This window comes from Giraffa tippelskirchi, chromosome X (assembly GCF_054371585.1).
Source record: "Giraffa tippelskirchi isolate mGirTip1 chromosome X, T2T-mGirTip1v1.2.pri, whole genome shotgun sequence".
Lineage (NCBI taxonomy): Eukaryota > Metazoa > Chordata > Mammalia > Artiodactyla > Giraffidae > Giraffa > Giraffa tippelskirchi.
Genome location: NC_137289.1, coordinates 56,437,152 through 56,463,031, shown reverse-complemented (window position 1 = coordinate 56,463,031; position 25,880 = coordinate 56,437,152). Strand labels below are relative to the sequence as shown.

General features: G+C 39.4%; 1 protein-coding gene across 2 annotated transcripts in view; it reads right to left on the bottom strand.

The window, feature by feature from the left end:
* The window catches only part of LOC145536937 (melanoma antigen preferentially expressed in tumors-like), a 29,861-nt gene extending 4,403 nt beyond the window's left edge, over positions 1-25,458 (bottom strand). Inside the window, exon 1 of one of the 2 annotated variants that reach the window (XM_081567253.1) lies at positions 25,244-25,458. The gene's annotated coding sequence lies outside the window, so the exon portion shown is untranslated. The remainder of the gene's footprint in view (positions 1-25,243) is intronic. The other variant, XM_081567254.1, reaches the window with a different exon arrangement.
* Positions 25,459-25,880: the final 422 nt, after the last annotated feature.

Sequence of the window (25,880 nt, the reverse complement as noted above, 5' to 3'; positions counted from 1 at the left end):
TCAATTTATTTCGTCCCCAAAAGATACAAACCAATAAGAAGGAAAATGTGCATCAGCATAAAACCCTCATAATTTCTTTAAAATTGCAAAAACTACTACAATATTGTAAAGTAATTAGCCCCCAACTAAAATAAATAAATTTATTAAAAAAATAAAATGGAGAATGCCAAAAATTCAAAATAATTGTCAATAAAACAAAAATCATGAAATGTCAGCATGATTTTTCATACTCCCATGACTAGGCTTTGTGGTAAGAAGAAAGACAGACATAGAAATCTTCCAAGAGTTAGAGAAGAAGGAAAATGGGAAAGGGCTTAAAGCAGATCTAAAACTACAGTAGAGTGACTAAGCACAGAATAAATCTAAAAATACTAAAAAGGTGTCCTAGAATATGAGAGCATGGACTACAGGGGAGGAATTCCTAATAGGAATTCTTTAAGGGTCATGGATTTATTAAAAGTGCAGTTTTTGAAAGATACAGCTTTTAGGGAAGAATAAGGCAATGAAGAAGGGAGAAGCCTCAGTTGGCACTTGGGTAATGATGGGAAAAATAAACAGAAGGGAAAATTAAGGCTCTTTCAATACATAAGAAAACCACAAATCAGAGTACTCATGACTTCTCCCTGAATCGCCAAAACAAACAAAATGAAAGGCTGTCATAAAGATTTTATATTCAAATAAAGAAGCTACTAGAGTAGAGATCAGTCTTCAGACTGGCTGGCCCCCTAACCCAGATGAAGCCCACTGCTGGATTTGGTATATAGAGTTTGATTGGAACAAAGCCACGATCTATCATTTATGTATTGTCTCTGAATGCTTTGGCACTGCAGTTGCGAAGTTGAGCAGAGTGACAGCAACACTGTGACCCGGAAACTTACAATATTCCCTACACGTCTCTTTACAGAATATTTGGCAAGTAATCTTCTAAAAGAAGAACTCAGATTGTGTTCCAACAGGTAATGAGGAGGAAAAATTCACCAAACTATGTCAAGGTGAGTATTTTACATGTAATACTAAAATGAACATGGAGGAAAGGGGAGAAGACTAATGCACAGAAGTTTTACGTTGTGAAAAAACAGAAAATGTGCAAGTAAAAATGAGAGAAGGGAGAAGAGTATAAGAAAATAGAACAACCTTTTTATCATAATGCAATAGGGGAGTGTTAAATGATACTGGAGGAAAAAATGCATAGACTAGAGAATAAAGTGTTAAAGAAATACGTGGTTCAGAATGAGTTTTAACAATGCATTAAACATGATGATTAGGGATACCAAAAGAGCATTTCATGCAAAGATGGGCTCAATAAAGGACAGAATGGTATGGACCTAACAGAAGCAGAAAATATTAAGAAGAGGTGGCAAGAATACACAGAAGAAGTGTAGAAAAAATATCTTCATGACCCAGATAATCACGATGGTGTGATCACTCACCTAGAGCCAGACATCCTGGAATGTGAAGTCAAGTGGGCCTTAGGAATCAGCACTACGAACAAAGCTAGTGGAGGTGATGGAATTCCAGTTGAGCTATTTCAAATCCTGAAAGATGATGCTGTGAAAGTGCTGCACTCAATATGCCAGTAAGTTTGGAAAACTCAGCAGTGGCCATGGGATTGGAAAATGTCAGTTTTCATGCAATCCCAAAGAAAGCCAATGCCAAAGAATGCTCAAGCTACTGCACAATTGCACTCATCTCACATGCTAATAAAGTAATTCTCAAAATTCTGCAAGCCAGGTTTTGGCAATAAGTGCACCATGAATTTCCAGATGTTGAAGGTGGATTTAGAAAAGGAAGAGGAACCAGAGATCAAATTCCCAACATCCTCTGGATCATCGAAAAAGCAAGAGAGTTCCAGAAAAACATCTATTTCTGCTTTATTGACTATGTCAAAGCCTTTGACTGTGTGGATCACAATAAACCGTGGAAAATTTTGAAAGAGATGGGAATACCAGACCACCTGACCTGCCTCTTGAGAAACCTGTATGCAGGTCATGAAGCAACAGTTAGAACTGGACATGGAACAACAGACTGGTTCCAAATAGGAAAGGAGTACCTCAAGGCTGTATATTGTCACCCTACTTCTTTAACTTATATGCAGAGTACATCAGAGAAACACTGGGCTGGGGGAAGCAAAGCTGGAATCAAGATTGCCAGCAGAAATATCAATAACCTCAGATATGCAGATGACACCACCCTTATGGCAGAAAGTGAAGCAGAGCTAAAGAGTGTCTTGATGAAAGTGAATGATCAGAGGGAAAAATTTGGCTTAAACCTCAACATTAAGAAAACTAAGATCATGGCATCTAGTCCCATCACTTCATGGCAAATAGATGGGGAAACAGTGGAAACAGTGTCAGACTTTATTTTTCTGGGCTCCAAAATCACTGCAGATGGTGATTGCAGCCATGAAATTAAAAGACCCCTGATACTTTGAAGGCAAGTTATGACCAACTTAGACAGCATATTGAAAAGCAGAGAGATTACTTTGTCAACAAAAGTCTATCTGGTCAAGGCTACGGTTTTTCTAGTGGTCATGTATGCATGTGACAGTTGGAGTATAAAGAAAGCTGAGCACAGAAGAATTGATGCTTTTGAACTGTGGTGTTGGACAAGATGTTTGAGAGTCCCTTGGACTGCCAGGAGATCCAACCAGTCCATCCTAAGGGAAATCAGCCCTGAATATTCATTGGAAGGACTGATGCTGAAGCTGAAACTCCAATATTTGGCCACATGATGTGAAGAGCTGACTCATTTGAAAAGATCCTGATGCTGGGCAAGATTGAAGGCAAGAGGAGAAGGCGACAACAGAGGATGAGATGGTTGGATGGCATCACCGACACAATGGACATGGGTTTGGGTGGACTCCGGGAGTTGGTGATAGATAGGAAGGCCTGCAGTGCTGTGGTTCGTGAGGTCACAAAGAGTCGGACATGACCGATCGACTGAACTGACTGAAACATGTCTTAATCATAAAACGTGAACATGTCTTAATCATAAAAGCAAAAACTCACAGTGAAGATATAATCCTTACAAATATTTATGCACCAGGAGTACTGCAAACTCCTTCAATGAGGTGGATGAAACTGGAGCCTATTATACAGAGTGAAGTAAGCCAGAAAGAAAAACACCAATACAGTATACTAATACATATATATGGTATAGTTAATCGGTAAAGATAACCCTGTATGTGAGACATCAAAAGAGACACAAATAAATAGAACAGTATTATGGACTCTATGAGAGAGGGCGAGGGTGGGATGATATGGGAGAATGGCACTGAAGCATGTAAATTATCATGGGTGAGGCAAATCGCCAGTCCAGGATCGCTGCATGATATAGGGCGCTGGGGGCTGTTGCGCCAGGATGACCCAGAGGGATGGGATGGGGAGGGAGGTGGGAGGGGGCTTCTGGAGGGGGAGAACATGTACACCCATGGTGGATCCATGTCAATGCATGGCAAAACAAATACAATATTGTAAAGTTAAAAAATAAACTAATTAAAAAGAAAAAGTAAATAGGGAAGCATATGTAGATAAAATAACAGTAATAAGAGAAAACAATAACAATAGAAGATTTAATACATCAAACTCAGTCTACGGCTGATCAGATTGTATGAGACTAGAGAATAGGGTGGTCCCGAGGTGGCAGAGGAATAGGATGGGGAAACCAGCCTCTCCTCCACAAATTCATCAAAAGATCATTTGCATGTTGAGCAACTCCCAAAAAGCAACTTCTGAGCACTGGTGGAGGACACAAGGCACCCAGAAATGTAGCCCAATCTCTTCGATAGGAGGTGGACAACATACAAAAGAAGAAAAGAGAGCCAAAAGATTTAGGGACAGAGACCTGTCCTGGGGAGGGAGTGGTGAAGAAGAAGAATTTTCCACACAGTAGGAAACCCTCTCACAGGCATGCCTGTGGGTAGTTTTGAATCTCAGAGGGGAACATAACCAGGAGAGAAAAAAAACATAGAATACCCGTACCTAACTGCAACAACACGTGGAGATGGAGAAGTTCACAGATGCTTGCATCCGCCACCAGCAAGAGGGCCTGGGCAGGGAGGCGCGGGCTGCATCATCGGTCCTTAGGGTAAGAACTGGGCCTGAATGCCCTGAGGACAATCTGAGGGACCTAATGTGAGATAGCAACCCAAACCATGGGATCGCCGGAGAGACCAAAAAAAAAAAAAACCCTTTCCCATGAAAGGCTCTAATGCCGCACAGTGACCCCTGGCACACTCACAGAAGAAATGATTGTGCAAATATTAAAGGAGAGGAAGCCAGCTATTGTATAGGGCCCTCCATCCCCGGAGACAGAGAGGTAGGTTTGTGACACCCAGGGCCAGAAGGCAAGGAGCTGCTGCAGTCTCGGCCCCAGAGACCACATCTTCCACCAAACAGTGAGCAGGCTCCCAGTAGCTAACCATGTATTCCAGGGATCCTGGATGGTTCACACCTGCCAGGTATGTCACAGCCTGAGAACAGCTCCTGAGAGGAGACACGTGGCACACCTGGGGCTGTGCTCTTGCAGCACACCAGGGAAATCAAGTGGTTGTAACCATTGGGGTGCATAAGACGCACGACCCACCTGGGACAGTGCACTAGCCAAGCACCTGGTCGCCTGAGCTGCTTGGACATGGGAAGGGCACAAAACACACAGCCCATCTGGGTCTGTGCACCTGTGCAGCACACAAGAACCTGAGTGGGAAGTGCATGAAATGCAGGGCGCACTTGGGACAGTGCCCTTGCAGAGCACTCTGGAGCCTGAGCAATGTGGACCCAGAAAGTACACGCCACTGTGGGCTGGGGCCAAACCACTGTGGTCCATCCACTGTGATCACTCCCCACACGTGCCAGTGGTATATGTTTGCAGTGTCCCTCTCTCCCCACAACACAAATCAATAAGTGAGCCTAAATCAGTGGCCACATTCACTCCCTCTTGTCAGGGTAGAAATTAGACACTGAAGCGATCTGCAAACAGAGGATGCCAAAATAAACAGAGAAGGGGGAACTGCTCTGGAAGTGACAGGTGCAACAGATTAAAACACTGCAGCTAATGCTGAGACTGTGAATAGACCTTGAGAACAAGTATAAGCTGAAACAAGGGATCATCTGACACTGAAGTGACCCCACACTGCCCATAGTAGCTCCAGACATATTCCTTGATATAATTTCAGTATTATCACTTTTTAACTTTTTTAAAAATTTCAAAACTTTTTTATTCTTTGAACTTTCATTTTATAGCCTACAATTACCTTTAAAAACATTTTTTTAAACAAATAGCATATATATATTTTTTATTTTTGTGATTGATTTTGCATTTATTTTTATATTGTAGTTTTGAGAGTCTAACCCCTATTCGACGTTTTTAAAATATTATATCTGATATTTGTTATCAATTTTGTACCTTTAAGAATCAAATCTTTAGTATCCATTTTCACTTAGGGATTTTATAACCGGCTTATCTTCTCTCCCCACTTTTCACTCTCCACTTTCTCCTCCAGGCTACCTCTATCTCCTTCCTCCCTCTTCTCTTCTCTACATAACTCTGTGAATCTCCCTGGGTGTTCTGAGCTGTGGAGAGCACTTAGGGATTTCATTAATGGCTGATTGCCCTCACCACTTTGGACACCCTCTTTTCTCCTCCTGGACCCCTCTTGCTCCTTCCTTCCTCTTCTCTTCTCTGCATAACTCTCTGAATCTCTCTGGGTGTTCCCGGCTGTGGAGAAATGTTTCACCATTAACCTAGGGGTTTCATCTTCTGTGATGTATAGATGAAGAAGTCTTTAGCCACTGTTAAGAGTTGGACCAAAAGCCACATGCAGGACGTTTCACTCCAGAACGTTAGACTATATGAGAACTCCGGACTCCAGGGAACATTAATAGATAAGAGCTCACCCAAAAGTCTCCATATCTGCACTGAAACCAAGATCCCCCCAAAAGACAACAAGTTCCAGTGCAAGACACACCATGCTAATTCCCCAGCAAAACAGCAACAGACCCTGAACATTAAAGAGGGGCTACCTAAAGCCATGCCAAAGCCATAAACATGCCAAAACCCACTCCTGGACACTTCACTGCACTCCAGAGAGAAGAGATCCAGCTATGCCCACCAGAACACAGACACAAGCTCCCCAAACCAGGAGTCCTTGACAAGTCACTGGTCCAACCCCACCCACAGGGAGCAGACTCCAAAATTATAAGGAACCATGAACTTCCATCCTGAAGAAAGGGCACCCGAAAGACAACAATCTAAACAAAATGAAAAGGTAGAGAAATATTCAGCAGGTGAAGGAACATGACAAAAACCCACCAAACCAAACCAAAGAGGGGGACATAGGGAGTATACCTGAAAAAGAATTCAGAATAATCAGAGTAAAGATGATCCAAAATCTTGAAAACAAAATGGAGTTACAGATAAATAGACTAGAGTCAAGGATTGAAAAGACCCAAGAAATGTTTAAAAAGGACCTGCAAGAAATAAAGAAGAGTCAATCAATCGTGAACAATGCCATACCTGCAACTAAAAGCACTCTGAAGGAAACCAACGGTAGAATGACTGAGGCAGAAGAGAAGAGAAGTGAGGTGGTAAATAGAATGGTGGAAATAATAGAAGCAGAGAAAGTCTTAGACAAAATTCAACATGTGATTATGATAGAAAACTTCTCCAGAAAGCAGGCATAGAGGGAACATACCTCAACATAATAAAACTCATATACAACAAACCCACAGCGAACATTATCCTCAGTGGTGAAAAATTGAAAGCATTGCCCCTAATGTCAGGAACAAGACAAAGGTGCCCACTCTCACTACTACGATTCAGATAATTTTGGAAGTCCTAGCCACAGAAATCAGAGAATAAAAAGAAATAAAAGGAATCCAGATTGGAAAAGAAGAGGTAAAACTCTCACTGTATGCCAATGATGTGATCCTCCTCATAGAAATCCCTAAATAACCACCAGAAAATTACTAGAGCTAATCGATGGATATAGTAAAGTTGCAGGATATAAAATTAATACACAGAAATCCCTTGCATTCCTATACAATAACAATGAAGAAATAGAGAAATTAAGGAGACAATCCCATTAACCATCGCAATGAAAATAATAAAATATTAGGAATAATTTTACCTAAAGAAACAAAACACCTATATATAGTAAATGCTAAAACACTGAGGAATGAAATCAAAGATGACACAAATAGATGGAGAAATATACCACGTTCGTGGATTGGAAGAATCAATATAGTGAAAATGAGTACACTATCCAAGGCAATCTATAGATTCAATGCAAACCCTATCAAGCTACCAAAGGTTTTCACAGAACTAGGACAAATAATTTCACAAAATGTATGGAAACACAAAAAACCTCCAATCTGGGAAAGAGGAATTGAAGTGGAGGAAACAACCTTCCTGACTTCAGACTATACTCCAAAGTGAAAGTCATCAAGACAGTATGGGATTGGCACAAAGACAGAAATATAGATCAGTGGAACAAAACAGAAAGCCCAGAAATAAACCTGTGCACCTATGGACACCCTATCTTTGACAAAAGAGGCAAAAATATACAATGGAGAAAATAGCATCTCTTTAACAAGTGGTGCTGGGGAAAATGGTCAACCACCTGTAAAAGAATGAAACTAGAACACCTTCTAACACCATACACAAAAATAAACTCAAAATAGATTAAAGATCTAAATGTATGGCAGGAAACTAAAAACTCTTAGAGGAAAACATAGATTAGAACACTCTCTGATGTAAATCACAGCAAGATCCTCCTGGACACAACTCCCAGAGTAATGGGAATAAAAACAAAAGTGAACAAAGGGGGCCTAATGAAACTTAAAAGCTTTTGCACAGGGAGCAGTCTCTCAGAACTATCTGAGATGCTGCCTCCTGGGCTGACCTTCCTCCCCCCTCTCTATGTATCTCTGTGAATCACTCTGAGGGTTCCAAACTGTGGAAAGCACAGATTGAAGTGCTTACTGGCTAGATTTCTCTCTCCACATTTGAATTCCCCTCTTCCCCTCCTGGACACCTCAACCACCCCCCCCACCTCATCTCTCCATGTAACTCAGTGAACCTTTCTGGGTATCCCTCACTGTGGAGAATCTTTTCACCATTAACCTAAAAGTTTTATTATTGAGGCTGTATGGAAGGAGAAGTCTTGAGGCTACTGCAAGAATAAGACTGAAAGCCAGGGGAAACATTAATTAATAAGAGACCATCCAATAGCCTCCATAAATACACTGAAACCAAGCTCCACCCAAGAGCCAATAAGTTCCAGAGCAAGACATACCACGCAAATTCTCCAGCAACGCAGGAACATAGACCTGAGCATCAATATACAGGCTGCCCAGAGGCACACCAAATCCATAGACATCTCAAAAATTAATACTGGTCACTCCATTGCACTCTAGAGAGCAGAAATCCAGCTCCACCCACCAGAACACCGACACAAGCTCCCCCAACCAGGAAGCCTTGACAAGCCACCTGTCCAACCCCAACCGCAGTGAGGAACATCCACAACAAAGAGGAACTTCATACTACCAGAATACAGAAGGGCCACGCCTAACACAGCAATCTAAACAAGATGAAAAGGCAGAGAAATACTCAGCAAGTAAAGGAAAATGAGAAATGCCCACAAAGCCAAACAAAAGAGGAGGAGATAGGGAATCTATCTGAAAAAGAATTTAGAATAATGATAATAAAAATGATCCAAAATCTTGAAAGCAAAATGGAGTTACAGATAAATAGCCTGGAGACAAAGATTGAGAAGATGCAAGAAATGTTTATCAAGGACTTAGAAGAAATAAAAAGGAGTCAATATAGAATGAATAATGAAATAAAGGAGATAAAAGACACTCTGGAGGGAACCAAAAGTAGAATAAAGGAGGCAAAAGATAGGATAAGTGAGGTAGAAGATAGAATGATGGAAATAAACGAAGCAGAGAGGAAAAAAGAAAAAAGAATCAAAAGAAATGAGGAAAACCTCAGGGACTTCTGGGACAATATGAAACGCCCCAACATTCGAATCATAGGAGTCCCAGAAGAAGAAGATAAAAGGAAAGGCCATGAAAAAATACTCCAGGAGATAATAGTTGAGAATTTCCCTAAATTGAGGAAAGAAATAGTCACAGAAGTCCAAGAAACCCAGAGAGTTCCAAACAGGATAAACCCAAGGCGAAACACCCCAAGACACATATTAATCAAATTAACAAAGATCAAACACAAAGAACAAATATTAAAAGCAGCAAGGGAAAAACAACAAATAACACACAAGGGGATCCCCATAAGGATAACAGCTGATCTTTCAATAGAAACCCTTCAGGCTAGAAGGGAATGACAGGACATACTTAAAGTAATGAAAGAGAATAATCTACAACCCAGATTACTGTACCCAGCAAGGATCTCATTCAGATATGAAGGAGAATTCAAAAGCTTTACAGACAAGCAAGAGCTGAGGGAATTCAGCACCACCAAACCAGCTCTCCAGCAAATGCTAAAGGATCTTCTCTAAACAGGAAACACAGAAAGGATGTTTCAACACAAACTCAAAACAACAAAGTAAATGGCAACGGGATCATACTTATCAATAATTACCTTAAATGTAAATGGGTTGAATGCTCCAACCAAAAGACAAAGGCTGGCTGAATGGATACACAAACAAGACCCCTATATATGCTGTCTACAAGAGACCCACCTCAAACCTAGGGACACACACAGGCTGAAAGTGAAGGGATGGAAAAACATATTTCATGCAAACGGAGACCAAAAGAAAGCAGGAGTCGCAATACTCATTTCAGATAAAATAGACTTTAAAATAAAGGATGTGAAAAGGGACAAAGAGGGACACTACATAAAGATCAAAGGATCAATCCAAGAAGAAGACGTAACAATCATAAATATATATGCACCCAACATAGGAGCACCACAATATATAAGGCAAATACTAACAAGTATGAAAGGGGAAATTAACAATAACACAATAATAGTGGGAGACTTTAATACTCCACTCACGCATATGGATAGATCAACTAAACAGAAAATTAACAAGGAAACACAAACTTTAAATGATACAATAGACAAATTAGATTTCATTGATATTTACAGGACTTTCCACCCCAAAACAATCAATTTTACCTTTTTCTCAAGTGCACATGGAACTTTCTCCAGGATAGATCACATCCTGGGCCATAAATCTAGCCTTGGTAAATTCAAAAAAATTGAAATCATCCCAGCCATCTTCTCTGACCACAATGCAGTAAGATTAGACCTCAATTACAGGAAAAAAACTATTAAAAATTCCAACATATGGAGGCTAAACAACACGCTTCTGAATAACCAACAAATCACAGAAGAAATCAAAAAAGAAATAAAAGTATGCATAGAAACGAATGAAAATGAAAACACAACAACCCAAAACCTATGGGACACTGTAAAAGCAATACTAAGGGGAAGGTTCATAGCAATACAGGCGTACCTCAAGAAACAAGAAAAAAATCAAATAAATCAACTAACTCTACACCTAAAGCAACTAGAGAAGGAAGAAATGAAAAACCCCAGGGTCAGTAGAAGGAAAGAAATCTTAAAAATTAGGGCAGAAATAAATGCAAAAGAAACAAAAGAGACCATAGCAAAAATCAACAAAACTAAAAGCTGGTTTTTCGAGAAGATAAACAAAATTGATAAGCCATTAGCCAGACTCATCAAGAAACAAAGGGAGAAGAATCAGATCAACAAAATTAGAAATGAAAATGGAGAGATCACAACAGATTCCACAGAAATACAAAGGATCATAAGAGACTACTACCAACAGCTATATGCCAATAAAATGGACAACTTGGAAGAAATGGACAAATTCTTAGAAAAGTATAACTTTCCAAAACTGAACCAGGAAGAAATAGAAGATCTTAACAGACCCATCACAAGCACGGAAATCGAAAGTGTAATCAGAAATCTTCCAGCAAACAAAAGCCCAGGACCAGACGGCTTCACAGCGGAATTCTACCAAAAATTTAGAGAAGAGCTAACACCTATCCTGCTCAAACTCTTCCAGAAAATTGCAGAAGATGGTAAACTTCCAAACTCATTCTATGAGGCCACCATCACCCTAATTCCAAAACTAGACAAAGATGTCACAAAAAAGGAAAACTACAGGCCAATATCACTGATGAACATAGATGCAAAAATCCTTAATAAAATTCTAGCAAACAGAATCCAACATCATATTAAAAAGATCATACATCATGACCAAGTGGGCTTTATCCCAGGAATGCAAGGTTTTTTTAACATCCGCAAATCAATCAATGTAATACACCACATTAACAAATTGAAAGAAAAAAACCATATGGTTATCTCAATAGATGCAGAAAAAGCCTTTGACAAAATTCAGCATCCATTTATGATTAAAACCCTCCAGAAAGCAGGAATAGAAGGAACATATCTCAACATAATAAAAGCTATATATGACAAACCCACAGCAAACATTATCCTCAATGGTGAAAAATTGAAAGCATTTCCCCTAAAGTCAGGAACAAGGCAAGGATGCCCACTTTCACCACTACTATTCAACATAGTTTTGGAAGTTTTGGCCACAGCAATCAGAGCTGAAAAAGAAATAAAAGGAATACAGATAGGAAAAGAAGAAGTAAAACTCTCACTGTTTGCAGATGACATGATCCTCTACATAGAAAACCCTAAAGACTCTACTAGAAAATTACTAGAGTTGATCAATGAATATAGTAAAGTTGCAGGATATAAAATTAACACACAGAAATCCCTTGCATTCCTATACTCCAATAATGAGAAAACAGAAAGAGAAATTAAGGAAACAATACCATTCACCATTGCATCAAAAAGAATAAAATACTTAGGAATATATCTACCTAAAGAAACAAAAGACTTATATATAGAAAACTATAAAACACTGATGAAAGAAATCAAAGAGGACACAAACAGATGGAGAAATATACCGTGTTCATGGATTGGAAGAATTAATATAGTGAAAATGAGTATTCTACCCAAAGCAATCTACAGATTCAATGCAATCCCTATCAAGCTACCAATGGTATTTTTCACAGAACTAGAACAAATCATCTCACAATTTGTATGGAAATATAAGAAACCTCGAATAGCCAAAGCAATCTTGAGGAAGAAGAATGGAACTGGAGGAATCAACCTGCCTGACTTCAGACTCTACTACAAAGCCACAGTCATCAAGACAGTATGGTACTGGCACAAAGATAGAAATATAGATCAATGGAACAAAATAGAAAGCCCAGAGATAAACCCACGCACATATGGACACCTTATCTTCGACAAAGGAGGCAAGAATATACAATGGAGAAAAGACAACCTCTTTAACAAGTGGTGCTGGGAAAACTGGTCAACCACTTGTAAAAGAATGAAACTAGAACACTTCCTAACACCGTACACAAAAATAAACTCAAAATGGATTAAAGATCTAAACGTAAGACCAGAAACAATAAAACTCCTAGAGGAAAACATAGGCAAAACACTCTCCGACAGAAATCACAGCAGGATCCTCCATGACCCACCTCCCAGAATATTGGAAATAAAAGCAAAAATAAACAAATGGGACCTAATTAAAATTAAAAGCTTTTGCACAACAAAGGAAACTATAAACAAGGTGAAAAGACAGCCTTCAGAATGGGAGAAAATAATAGCAAATGAAGCAACAGACAAACAATTAATCTCAAAAATATACAAGCAACTTCTGCAGCTGAATTCCCGAAAAATAAATGACCCAATCAAAAAATGGGCCAAAGAACTAAACAGACATTTCTCCAAAGAAGACATACAGATGGCTAACAAACACATGAAAAGATGCTCAACATCACTCATTATTAGAGAAATGCAAATCAAAACCACAATGAGGTATCATTTCACACCAGTCAGAATGGCTGCTATCCAAAAGTCTACAAGCAATAAATGCTGGAGAGGGTGTGGAGAAAAGGGAACCCTCTTACACTGTTGGTGGGAATGCAAACTAGTACAGCCACTATGGAGAACAGTGTGGAGATTCCTTAAAAAACTGGGTATAGAACTGCCATATGACCCAGCAATCCCACTGCTGGGCATATACACCGAGGAAACCAGAATTGAAAGAGACGCGTGTACCCCAATGTTCATCGCAGCACTGTTTACAATAGCCAGGACATGGAAGCAACCTAGATGTCCATCAACAGATGAATGGATAAGGAAGCTGTGGTACATATACACAATGGAATATTACTCAGCCATTAAAAAAAATACATTTGAACCGGTTCTACTGAGATGGATGAAACTGGAGCCCATTATACAGAGTGAAGTAAGCCAGAAAGAAAAACAACAATACAGTATACTAATGCATATATATGGAATCTGAAAGATGGTAACGATAACCCTATATGCGGGACAGAATGAGAGACACAGATGCATGGAACAATTTTATGGACTCTGAGGGAGAAGGTGAGGGTGGGACGTTCTGGGAGAATGGCATTGAGACATGTGTATTGTCATATGTGAAACAGAGCACCATTCCATGTTCGATGCATGTGACAAGGGCTCGGGGCCGGGGCAGTGGGATGATCCAGAGGGATGGGAGGGGGAGGGAGGTGGGTGGGGGGTTCGGGAAGGGGAACACATGTAAACCCATGGCTGATTCTTGTCAATGTATGGCAAAAACTATTACAATATTGTAAAGTAATTAGCCCCCAAGTAAAATAAATAAATTTATAAAAAAAAAAAAAGAAAAAAAAAAAATAAAGAGAAAATGCAAATCTTCAAAAAAAAAAAAAAAAAAAAAAGCAATACTAAGGGGAAGGTTCATAGCAATACAGGCGTACCTCAAGAAACAAGAAAAAAATCAAATAAATCAACTAACTCTACACCTAAAGCAACTAGAGAAGGAAGAAATGAAAAACCCCAGGGTGAGTAGAAGGAAAGAAATCTTAAAAATTAGGGCAGAAATAAATGCAAAAGACACAAGAGAGACCATAGCAAAAATCAACAAAACTAAAAGCTGGTTTTTCGAGAAGATAAACAAAATTGACAAGCCATTAGCCAGACTCATCAAGAAACAAAGGGAGAAGAATCAGATCAACAAAATTAGAAATGAAAATGGAGAGATCACAACAGACTCCACAGAAATACAAAGGATCATAAGAGACTACTACCAACAGCTATATGCCAATAAAACGGACAACTTGGAAGAAATGGACAAATTCTTAGAAAAGTATAACTTTCCAAAACTGAACCAGGAAGAAATAGAAGATCTTAACAGACCCATCACAAGCACGGAAATCGAAACTGTAATCAGAAATCTTCCAGCAAACAAAAGCCCAGGACCAGATGGCTTCACAGCGGAATTCTACCAAAAATTTAGAGAAGAGCTAACACCTATCCTACTCAAACTCTTCCAGAAAACTGCAGAAGATGGTAAACTTCCAAACTCATTCTATGAGGCCACCATCACCCTAATTCCAAAACCAGACAAAGATGTCACAAAAAAGGAAAACTACAGGCCAATATCACTGATGAACATAGATGCAAAAATCCTTAATAAAATTCTAGCAAACAGAATCCAACATCATATTAAAAAGATCATACATCATGACCAAGTGGGCTTTATCCCAGGAATGCAAGGTTTTTTTAACATCCGCAAATCAATCAATGTAATACACCACATTAACAAATTGAAAGAAAAAAACCATATGGTTATCTCAATAGATGCAGAAAAAGCCTTTGACAAAATTCAGCATCCATTTATGATTAAAACCCTCCAGAAAGCAGGAGTAGAAGGAACATATCTCAACATAATAAAAGCTATATATGACAAACCCACAGCAAACATTATCCTCAATGGTGAAAAATTGAAAGCATTTCCCCTAAAGTCAGGAACAAGGCAAGGATGCCCACTTTCACCACTACTATTCAACATAGTTTTGGAAGTCTTGGCCACAGCAATCAGAGCTGAAAAAGAAATAAAAGGAATACAGATAGGAAAAGAAGAAGTAAAACTCTCACTGTTTGCAGATGACATGATCCTCTACATAGAAAACCCTAAAGACTCTACTAGAAAATTACTAGAGTTGATCAATGAATATAGTAAAGTTGCAGGATATAAAATTAACACACAGAAATCCCTTGCATTCCTATACTCCAATATTGAGAAAACAGAAAGAGAAATTAAGGAAACAATACCATTCACCATTGCAACAAAAAGAATAAAATACTTAGGAATATATCTACCTAAAGAAACAAAAGACTTATATATAGAAAACTATAAAACACTGATGAAAGAAATCAAAGAGGACACATACAGATGGAGAAATATACCGTGTTCATGGATTGGAAGAATTAATATAGTGAAAATGAGTATACTACCCAAAGCAATCTATAGATTCAATGCAATCCCTATCAAGCTACCAATGGTATTTTTCACAGAACTTGAACAAATCATCTCACAATTTGTATGGAAATATAAGAAACCTCGAATAGCCAAAGCAATCTTGAGGAAGAAGAATGGAACTGGAGGAATCAACCTGCCTGACTTCAGGCTCTACTACAAAGCCACAGTCATCAAGACAGTATGGTACTGGCACAAAGATAGAAATATAGATCAATGGAACAAAATAGAAAGCCCAGGGATAAACCCACGCACCTATGGACACCTTATCTTCGACAAAGGAGGCAAGAATATACAACGGAGAAAAGACAATCTCCTTAACAAGTGGTGCTGGGAAAACTGGTCAACCACTTGTAAAAGAATGAAACTAGAACACTTCCTAACACCGTACACAAAAATAAACTCAAAATGGATTAAAGATCTAAACGTAAGACCAGAAACAATAAAACTCCTAGAGGAAAACATAGGCAAAACACTCTCCGACATAAATCACAGCAGGATCCTCCATGACCCACCTCCCAGAATATTGGAAATAAAAGCAAAAATAAACAAATGGGACCTAATTAAAATTAAAAGCTTTTGCACAACAAAGGAAACTATAAACAAGGTGAAAAGACAGCCTTCAGAATGGGAGAAAATAATAGCAAATGAAGCAACAGACAAACAATTAATCTCAAAAATATACAAGCAACTTCTGCAGCTGAATTCCAGAAAAATAAACGACCCAATCAAAAAATGGGCCAAAGAACTAAACAGACATTTCTCCAAAGAAGACATACAGATGGCTAACCAACACATGAAAAGATGCTCAACATCACTCATTATTAGAGAAATGCAAATCAAAACCACAATGAGGTATCATTTCACACCAGTCAGAATGGCTGCTATCCAAAAGTCTACAAGCAATAAATGCTGGAGAGGGTGTGGAGAAAAGGGAACCCTCTTACACTGTTGGTGGGAATGCAAACTAGTACAGCCACTATGGAGAACAGTGTGGAGATTCCTTAAAAAACTGGGAATAGAACTGCCATATGACCCAGCAATCCCACTGCTGGGCATATACACCGAGGAAACCAGAATTGAAAGAGACACGTGTACCCCAATGTTCATCGCAGCACTGTTTACAATAGCCAGGACATGGAAGCAACCTAGATGTCCATCAGCAGACGAATGGATAAGGAAGCTGTGGTACATATACACAATGGAATATTACTCAGCCATTAAAAAAAAATACATTTGAATCGGTTCTACTGAGATGGATGAAACTGGAGCCCATTATACAGAGTGAAGTAAGCCAGAAAGAAAAACAACAATACAGTATACTAATGCATATATATGGAATTTGAAAGATGGTAACGATAACCCTATATGCGAGACAGAATAAGAGACACAGATGCATGGAACAATTTTATGGACTCTGAGGGAGAAGGTGAGGGTGGGACGTTCTGGGAGAATAGCATTGAAACATGTATATTATCATATGTGAAACAGAACACCATTCCATGTTCGATGCATGTGACAAGGGCTCAGGGCCGGGGCAATGGGATGATCCAGAAGGATGGGATGGGGAGGGAGGTGGGTGGGGGGTCCAGGAAGGGGAACACATGTAAACCCATGGCTGATTCATGTCAATGTATGGCAAAAACTATTAAAATATTGTAAAGTAATTAGCCCCCAACTAAAATAAATAAATTTATAAAAAAAAAAAAAAAGCTTTTGCACAAAAAGGAAACTAAAGCAAGGTGAAAAGGCAGCCTTCAGAATGGGAAAACATCACAGGAAATGAAGCAACTGACAAAGAATTAATCCCCAAAATGCACAAGCAGCTCATGCAGCTCAGTACCAGAAATATAAACGACCCAATCAAAAAGTGGGCCGAAGAGCTAAATAGACATTTCTCCATGGAAGGCATACAGATAGCTACCAAACACATGAAAAGCTCAACATCACTGATCAGAGAAATGCAAAGCAAAACCACAATGAGGTGCCATCTTACGCTGGTCAGAATGGCTGCTATCCAAATGGCTACAAACAATAAATACTGTAGAGGGTGTGGAGAAAATGGAATCCTCTTACACTGTTGGTGGGAATGGAAACTAGTACATCCACTATGGAGAACACTGTGGGGATTCCTTAAAAAACTGGAAATAGAACTGTCATTCGACCGAGCAATCCCACTGCTGGGCATGCTGACCAAGGAAAACAGAATTGAAAGAGACACATGTACATGTACCCTAGTGTTCATTGCAGCAGTGTTTACAACAGCTAGGACACAGAAACAACCTAGATGTCCATTGGCGGACGAATGGATAAGGAAGTGGTGGTACATGTACACAATGGACTATTACTCAGCTATAAAAAAGAACACATTTGAGCCAGTTCCAATGAGATGGATGAAACTGGAGCCTATTACATAGAGTGAAGTGAGTCAGACAGAGAAACACCAATACAGTGTATAGACGCATATATATGGAATTTAGAAAGATGGTAACGACAACCCTATATGCAAGACAGCTGAGCGGGACTGATGTAAAGAACAGACTTTTGGACTGTGTGGGAGAAGGTGAGGGTGGGATGATTTGAGAGAATAGCACTGAAACATGTATATTACCATATGTGAAACGGATGACCAGCGCAAGTTCGATGCATGAAGCAGGGCACTCAAAGCCAGTGCTCTGGGACAACTCAGAGGGATAGGGTGGGATGGGAACTGGGAGGGAGGTTCAGGACTGGGGGACTATGTAGACCCATGGCTGATTCCTGTTGATGTATGGCAATAGCCACCACAATACTGTAAACTAATCAGCCTCCAATTAAGACAAACAAATTTACAACAACAACAAAAAAAGACTAGAGAATATACACTTGTTAGTGATGGATTGTAATGATCTCACAGAGATGATATCATTAATTTCTATAAAGTAGAAATGTTACAAGCAATCTTTTCTAATCCCAATGCAACAATAGATCATAACAAAAACTGAAACAGAAAGGCTTTTCCACCTGAAAATTTTTTAACTTTTCTTTAAAAGTTCTGAGTTCAAGAAATACAAAGTCAAGTTATAAAGAATGACTATGAAAAACTATATATCAGAATGTATGGGAGACATTTATAGCAGTGATCTGAGTCAACTTCACAGCCATAAACCCATTTATGTGTAAAAATAAAGGAATGAAGATAAATGACTTAAAGTCTGGCCTCAGAAAATTGAAAAGAAAACCTAGGAATAAAAGAACAACTAAATAAAACAAAAGATAAAAGCAGAAATGAATGAGGCACAAAATTGAATAACAAATTGAAATCCTGTTTTTCAAAGCAGACAAGCCATAAGCTGGCTTGATGAAGGAAGGAAGATCACAGAGAAAGACAAAGTAATACGTGAAAAAGATGAAATAATCATTGAATCTTAAAACCTGAGGGATTATTTGTCAACCTATATTTGTATCAACTTGAAAATCTACATGAAATAGGTAATTTCCTAGATAAATACAGACTACCAAAAGTCTGACTCTAGTGTTAGAAAGTTTAAATCAGCCAATTTTCACAGAAGAAATGGATAAAGTTATTACAAGAATTACCCCCACGAAGCACCTTGCTCAGATGTATTTATTGGTGAATTCTAGTAAACTATCAAAGATCAAATAGTACCAAAGCTTTATGACTTGTGTAAGAACGTTCGAAAGGAAGAAAACTTCCCTAACTTCTTTTAGGAAGCAAGTAGGATACTAACACATACACATAGATACCAAAACTCTAAATAGAATATTAGCAAACGGCCAACAATACATTTAGAAAGTAATATACTGTGACAAAGTGGGATTTATTCCATTAATACAAGGCTGGCACTATATTAGGAATTTCACTGATATCATTCACCACGGTAACATATTTAAAGACAAAGACCCTGATGTTGAGAAAGATGGAAGGCAAAATTGTAGGGGGCAGCAGAGAATGAAATGGTTAGATAGCATCACTGACTCCATACACATGAATCTGAGCAAACTCTGGGAGATAGGGGAGGACAGAGGAGCCTCAGTTGCAAAGAGTCAGACATGACACAGCAACTGAACAACAATAATCATATGACTATCACCATAGATGCCAAACCAATCTTCGGGAAACTTCAATAGGCATTCATGTTAAAAAAGAGAAAACTCAAGAAATAGGAATCAGGGATGCATTATGACATGATAAAAGCTATATAAGAAGCTCCTCATGCAAGTACTTTATTTATATAAGTACTTTATACCAGAGGTTTTCCAATAAGGTCAGGAATAACTGAAGTATGCCTACTACATCACTCCTGTTCAGTCTTCAACAGAAAGCACTAGTCAGTTGACTAGAGAAACCAAAAAGATTTTTAAGAATGGAAAAGGAGAGGTAAAGCCACCTCTATGTGCAGGTGATATCATAGCACACCTGAACAGTCTTATAGAAACCATGACAAATTAACTAAAACAAAGAGAATTCAGCAAGGTAGTAGGATATAAAGTTACATACAAAAATTATTAGTCTTTGTTTCTACACACACACACACACACACACAGAGCTGGAGGACACTTTAGGAGAGAAAATCCCATATACAATAGCGATAACAAAGAGTAAATGTATAGAAATCAACTTAACGAGAGCATCTATACAAGGATAATTTGTAAACACTTTCGAAAAACATAGAAGGAAACTTGAATAAGTAGAAAGATTTTGAATGACCTTAGATAGAATAACTCAGTATTAAAAAGATATTCATTCCCTCTAAAGTTATGTATACATTGAATATAATCTCAAAAATATCAGTGAACATTTTTACGAGTTAGGGCAATGGATAATTTAGTAAATATTTTTTAAAAAACATGCAAGAATAGCCAGGATATAAGTAAAATGGAAAACCTATGAGTGACTAGTAATCATATCAGACATAAAAGCACACTATAAAGCCCCAAACTTATACCAGTGGGGTACCAGTACAGGAATAGACAAATAGGCCAGTGGCAGCGAATAAAAAACTCAGAATAACACCAGTTATAGTTGGGGATTTTAGTATATGGTCCGAAGGCATGTAAAATCACTGAGGCAAAGATGAACATTTAATAAATGATGCTGGAATAACATTAAAAACATTAGTGTAGATCCATCATCTCCCATCCACAAAAATAAACTGTAAATGGGTATAGGAATCGAAACAAGAAAATGAAACCAGAACAAAATCTTGAAACTATGGCCGAATTCTTCTTCAATATCAGCATTGGGAAAGGCTTTCTAACTCTGACTGAAATTTCCAGAGGTGGTTAAAGGAAAGAACATTCTATGTGACTAAAAATGATTTTTTAATGTAAGGCAAGTGAAAGTGAAAGTGGCTCAGCCATGCATGACTCTTTGGCACTATGACTCTTAGGGACTCCATGGAATTCTCCAGGCCAGAATACTGGAGTGGGTAGCCATTCCCTTCTCCAGGAGATCCTCCCAACCCAGGGATTGATCCAAGGTCTCCTGCTTTGCAGGCAGATTCTTTACCAGCTGAGCCAGCAGGGAAATCCAAGAATACTGGAGTGGGTAGCCTATCTGTGCTCCAGAGGATCTTCCCGACCCAGGAATTGGACCGGAGTATCCTGGCTTGCAGGCAGATCCTTCAGCAGCTGAGCTAAATTAAAAGGCATTGGAGAAACTGGGATAAAGTATTTGCAGGATGTCCCACAGACAAATGAATAATAGTCCAAGTATACACAGAGAAGTCAAGTACTGCAGGGCAAAGGGCTAATATTTCCTCAGAAATATGGGAAAAGTTATGAATAGAGAATTCGCAATATATATATAATGTGTCACTTCCTCATAATTAGACAGATACATACTAAAACAAGGGCTTTCCTGGTGGCTCAGTGGTAAAGAATTCACCTGGCATGCAGGAGATGCAAGAGACTCGGGTTCAATCCCTGGGTGGGGCAGATCCCCTGGAGAAGGTAATGGCAACTCACTCCAGTCTTCCTGCCTAGAGAATCCCATGGACAGAGGAGCCTGGCAGGCTACAGTCCATGGGGTTACAAGAGTCAGACACAACTGAGAAAGTAAACCACCACCATACTAAAACAACACGGAGATATCATTTCTCACCTACAATGACAATAAAGGTCACAAAGATAGAGAAACACATTCTGATAGTGAGGCAGTGAGGAAAGAATCCCAGTGGCCAGTGGTACAACTCTTCTGGAGAGAAATTTGGAAATACCTAACATAACTACAGATGCATTTAACATTTGGCCCAACAATCCTACTGCTAGTAATAAAACTTGAAGAGATATTTCTACCAACACAAAAACACGTGTACCCAGGGTTATTCACTGCAGCATTGTTTGTATTAATAATTACGAAATGTTGGAAACAACTGAAATGCCCCTATAGAAGCCAGTGTAATCCAATGTAGCTGTAAAAAAGAATGAAGGAGTACAGAATAAGGAGTTATTTTTTAATGGAATGCTGTTTATTGCAAAAGGAAAAGTGCAAAAAAGCTGTAGAAAATGCTATCTTTCATTTAATAAACAATGGAACATAAGACAACCCATATGTATCTGTTCATTTGTGTAGAGTAAATACAGGGAAGATTCAACCAGATAACCAGATTGGTTATCTACAGGGGGACTGTTTGAAAGAAATGGGGAATGGGAAGGCTGTAGAAGGCATGGGGAAAGAATCATACTCCTACAGCATGTGTTTTTGTGTAGCCCTGAGTTTGAATCACAGTAGTGTTTCACATATCCCAAGATTAAGTGAAAAATTAAAATGAACTAGGATATGCGGGGAGAGGGCAAGCTCAAATTAGAAACACCAACAAATTAACCTAAATAGATTACAAATGAATGCCTTAACCACAAGAGAAGGGGTGAGGAAGAAAATAGCTAAGCTAAGCACCTTGGGGGAACAGTACTTTGATTGCATCCTCTGAGGCTTAAGATATAAAGAAGTGTACACAAACACAAGTCATCAGATCCGCTGCTAACAGGTGTGTTTTTGTGTTCAGTCACTAAGTTGTGTCCAACATTTTGCGACCCCCAGCTCTGTAGCACCAGGTCTCCCCACCCTTCACTATCTCCTGGAGTTTGCTCAAATTCATGTCCATTAGGTCGGCCATACTATCTCACCATTTGGTAGCATTTCTGCAACTACATCGTGTATAATCAGGTGTGAACAAATAAGTAAATACTGAAGATAAGGAGAGCCAGGTGAGACAAAGAAGTTACAAATAAGGCTAGAGTGGATTGTTGATATATCGCATAAACCATCACAATATTGTAAACTCATTATCCTCCAATTAAAAGTAATTAATTAATTTAAAAAAAGAAGTATCAGTGTGATCTCCTGGCTTTCACTATCTACAGAAATAGCTAGAGAAATTCCAATGTATTTGGAAGTGTAAGCATATACAGAAAATGTATTTCCTTCACTTAGGAATGGAGAAGGAGGACCTAGGTGCAAGGAAACGCCAGTAGCAATGAACACGCAGGGAGATATCAGCTACTAAATGTCATTTTCCAAGGAAAGGAAACATGGGTTTTGGCAGAAGTGTTCTGATTTCAGGGTCATGGTGGGGAAAGAAAAACACGAGATGAACAGGAATATCTTATAACACCAGCAGGGAAGTACACAAAAAAGAACCAGGTCATGCTAAAAGAACACAAACCCCACAAGAAGGAGTTCCTAATCACCAAAGCTGGAAAAAGGCAAGAAACTAAATAATGATATAATTTGATTATAAGTCACAATATAATGAAGCTATTCACAATTCAATATTGACATAAAGAATTTGATTACTTGATTTGATAATTAGAAAGGCATTCTATAAAATTTTATAATTTGAAAATTTATAAAATTATGAGGGGAAAAAAGACAGCTCTACAGAATTCCAATGAACAAATATGATAGGAATAGGACATAGAAAGTCACCTTTTAGTCATATTTGTTGTAGGCAAAATCAACAGATGAATTTTAAAAGCGGTGAATAAAAGTCTGAGAAGAATCCTATCCCTCTTTTTGGCTCCCAGCAAGAACTCCCCTAGCCCCAAAGCAGCCTTATCACAGGAACTAGCCACAGTGTCTGCTTGCCCCTGACTATCAGGTTTCAGTTCCCCACCAGCCCACAGAAGTATTCAAACAAGCTAATCACATCTTTCCTTGGGAAGCAAGGGTCACCTCCTCGTCTTGTTACCACAGATTGCCTCCCACAGCCCTGCTTGTTCGTTCTCTTCCAGAGCATGACTCCCCTGAGGCTCGACCTGGCCAGTAGTGTCCTCTGCCCTCAGGCGGTGAGGGCAGTGAGTGAACATTACTGAGAAGCTGTTGCGGGTAGCACTTGTCCAGTGTGTATGTTCAGCAGTCACCCCCAGATCCCTATGGTAGAAATCACTCCATCACCATTAGAATGAAGGAGAGGAAATAAAACAGGTATTATCGCCAAAAATGTGTAACTTTCATTTAATCCTAAGAAAACACCAACAAACCCAAATTGACAGACATTCTATAAAACACCCCACCAGTATCTCCAAAACTGTCACCGTTGGGAAAGACCCAGAAAGCTTGAGGAATTCTCAGCCTGGAGGAGACTAAAGAGAAATGATGGCCAAATATGGTATGCTGGGATGCTGGGACAGAAAAAGGAGATCACCGCGATAAATGGTAGACTTCAAATAAAGTATGTAAATTAGTTAATAGTGCTGCATCGATATTAATTTCCAATTTTCATAATTTTTCTATGCCTATGTAAGATGTTAACATTATGGAAATCTGGACGAAGGCTTTCTATACTGTTTTTTGCAAACATTTTTCGGGTCTAAAGTTATTTCCAAAAAATTTTTTTAAAAAAATCACTCACTGCTGAAAGGAACCATAATGATATCTGTGTGATAAATTGATTCAGTCTTGTCTGACTCTTTGCCACACTATGGACTGAAATCTACCAGGTTCTTCTGTCCATTGGATTATCCAGGCAAAAATACTGGAGTGGGTTGCCATGTCCTCCTCCACGGGATCTTCCCGACCCAGGGATCAAAGGCAAGTCTCTCATGTTTCCTACATTGGCAGGTGGCATCTTTACCAGCTGAGCCACAGGGGAAGCCCCACGGTTATACTATAAATCTCACTTTTTAGTAATAGTTTAACCAATTGAAATACGGTTAGGAGGAGGGATATAAAGATGGATAAATGTTCGTGCCTCGTGATCCATTAACAAACTATTTCAAAGTGGTTTGAAAGTGAGAGTGTTGGTTTCTCAGTCATGTCTGACTCTTTGCGCTTCCATGGACTGTAGCCTGCCAGGCTCCTCTGTCCATGGGATTCTCCAGGCAAGTATACTGGAGTGAAAAATAAAAAAAAGAATACTGAGGTGGGTTGTTGTGACCTCCTCCAGGGGATTGTCCCGACCCAGGGATCGAACCTGGACTCTGTATGTATATATATACACACAGAGACACATATGTGTGTATATACACCCACACATATATACAAACATGCATCTCAACATTTAGAATTTAAAGTTTGGCATATCACTATGAACCACAGAAATAATTCGATGCAAAGAAATACGATATTTTAAAGGAACGCAACACGATCGAGGGATTTTATTTTGTTTTTTTTGGATCGAGGGATTTTAAAGAGAGCAAGAAATGATTAGTCACAAAATTGAAGCTAATCACAGGTAAGGAAAGAGGGTTGTACAGAGGGTGGACAGGAGAGTTGGCCGGCGAGCAATTCAATCGATCGCCTTTCTTATTAATCCCCAAGCTTTGGTCCTAGGTAATTTCATTTATATCAGTAGAGACGTAGTTTATAGAAAAAATACTGTTGAGATGTACCTGACTGGAAGAAGAGTCGGAAAATAGTTGAGACGTCCAAGACCCCAGCAGTGGCAGCGCGTTCCTCCCTCTCCTCAGGTCGCCGCCAACAAGCCCCAGTGCTGGAGGCAGCTGGCGGCTTAACGGTTTCCGCCGCAAGCTAACCTCGCCAGAAGAGCACGTGATTGGTGTAGTTCCGGTCAGATGCCACCCACTCACTCAGTCAGTTAGGTCCCGGGAGGCGGGGCCAAAATACAGACCCGCCCACAGGGACTGAAGGCAGAGAGGCTTATGGGTGAGAGGGTTCCTCTCAGATGCCAGCTCCGCGTCTCTATAACCCATGGGTGGAAAGCTCGGCAAAAGGTCTCTCCGTGTGGCCTAGATACCGCCTGGCCAGGGTTTCTGCCAGGCCAGGACTCAAACCCAGAGAACTGATGTCCACATCGATGAACTTTGCAAGAGACTGAACTTAAAAACGATTGGCCCCTTGATGAAAAAGAGGCTCCTCAGGTGGCGCTAGTGATAAAGAATCCGCCTTCCAGTGCAGGAGATGCCAGAGTCCAGGTTCGATCCTGGGTCGGGACGATCCCCTGGAGGAGTTCACGGCAACCCACTTCAGTATTCTTTTTTTATTTTTCACTCCAGTATACTTGCCTGG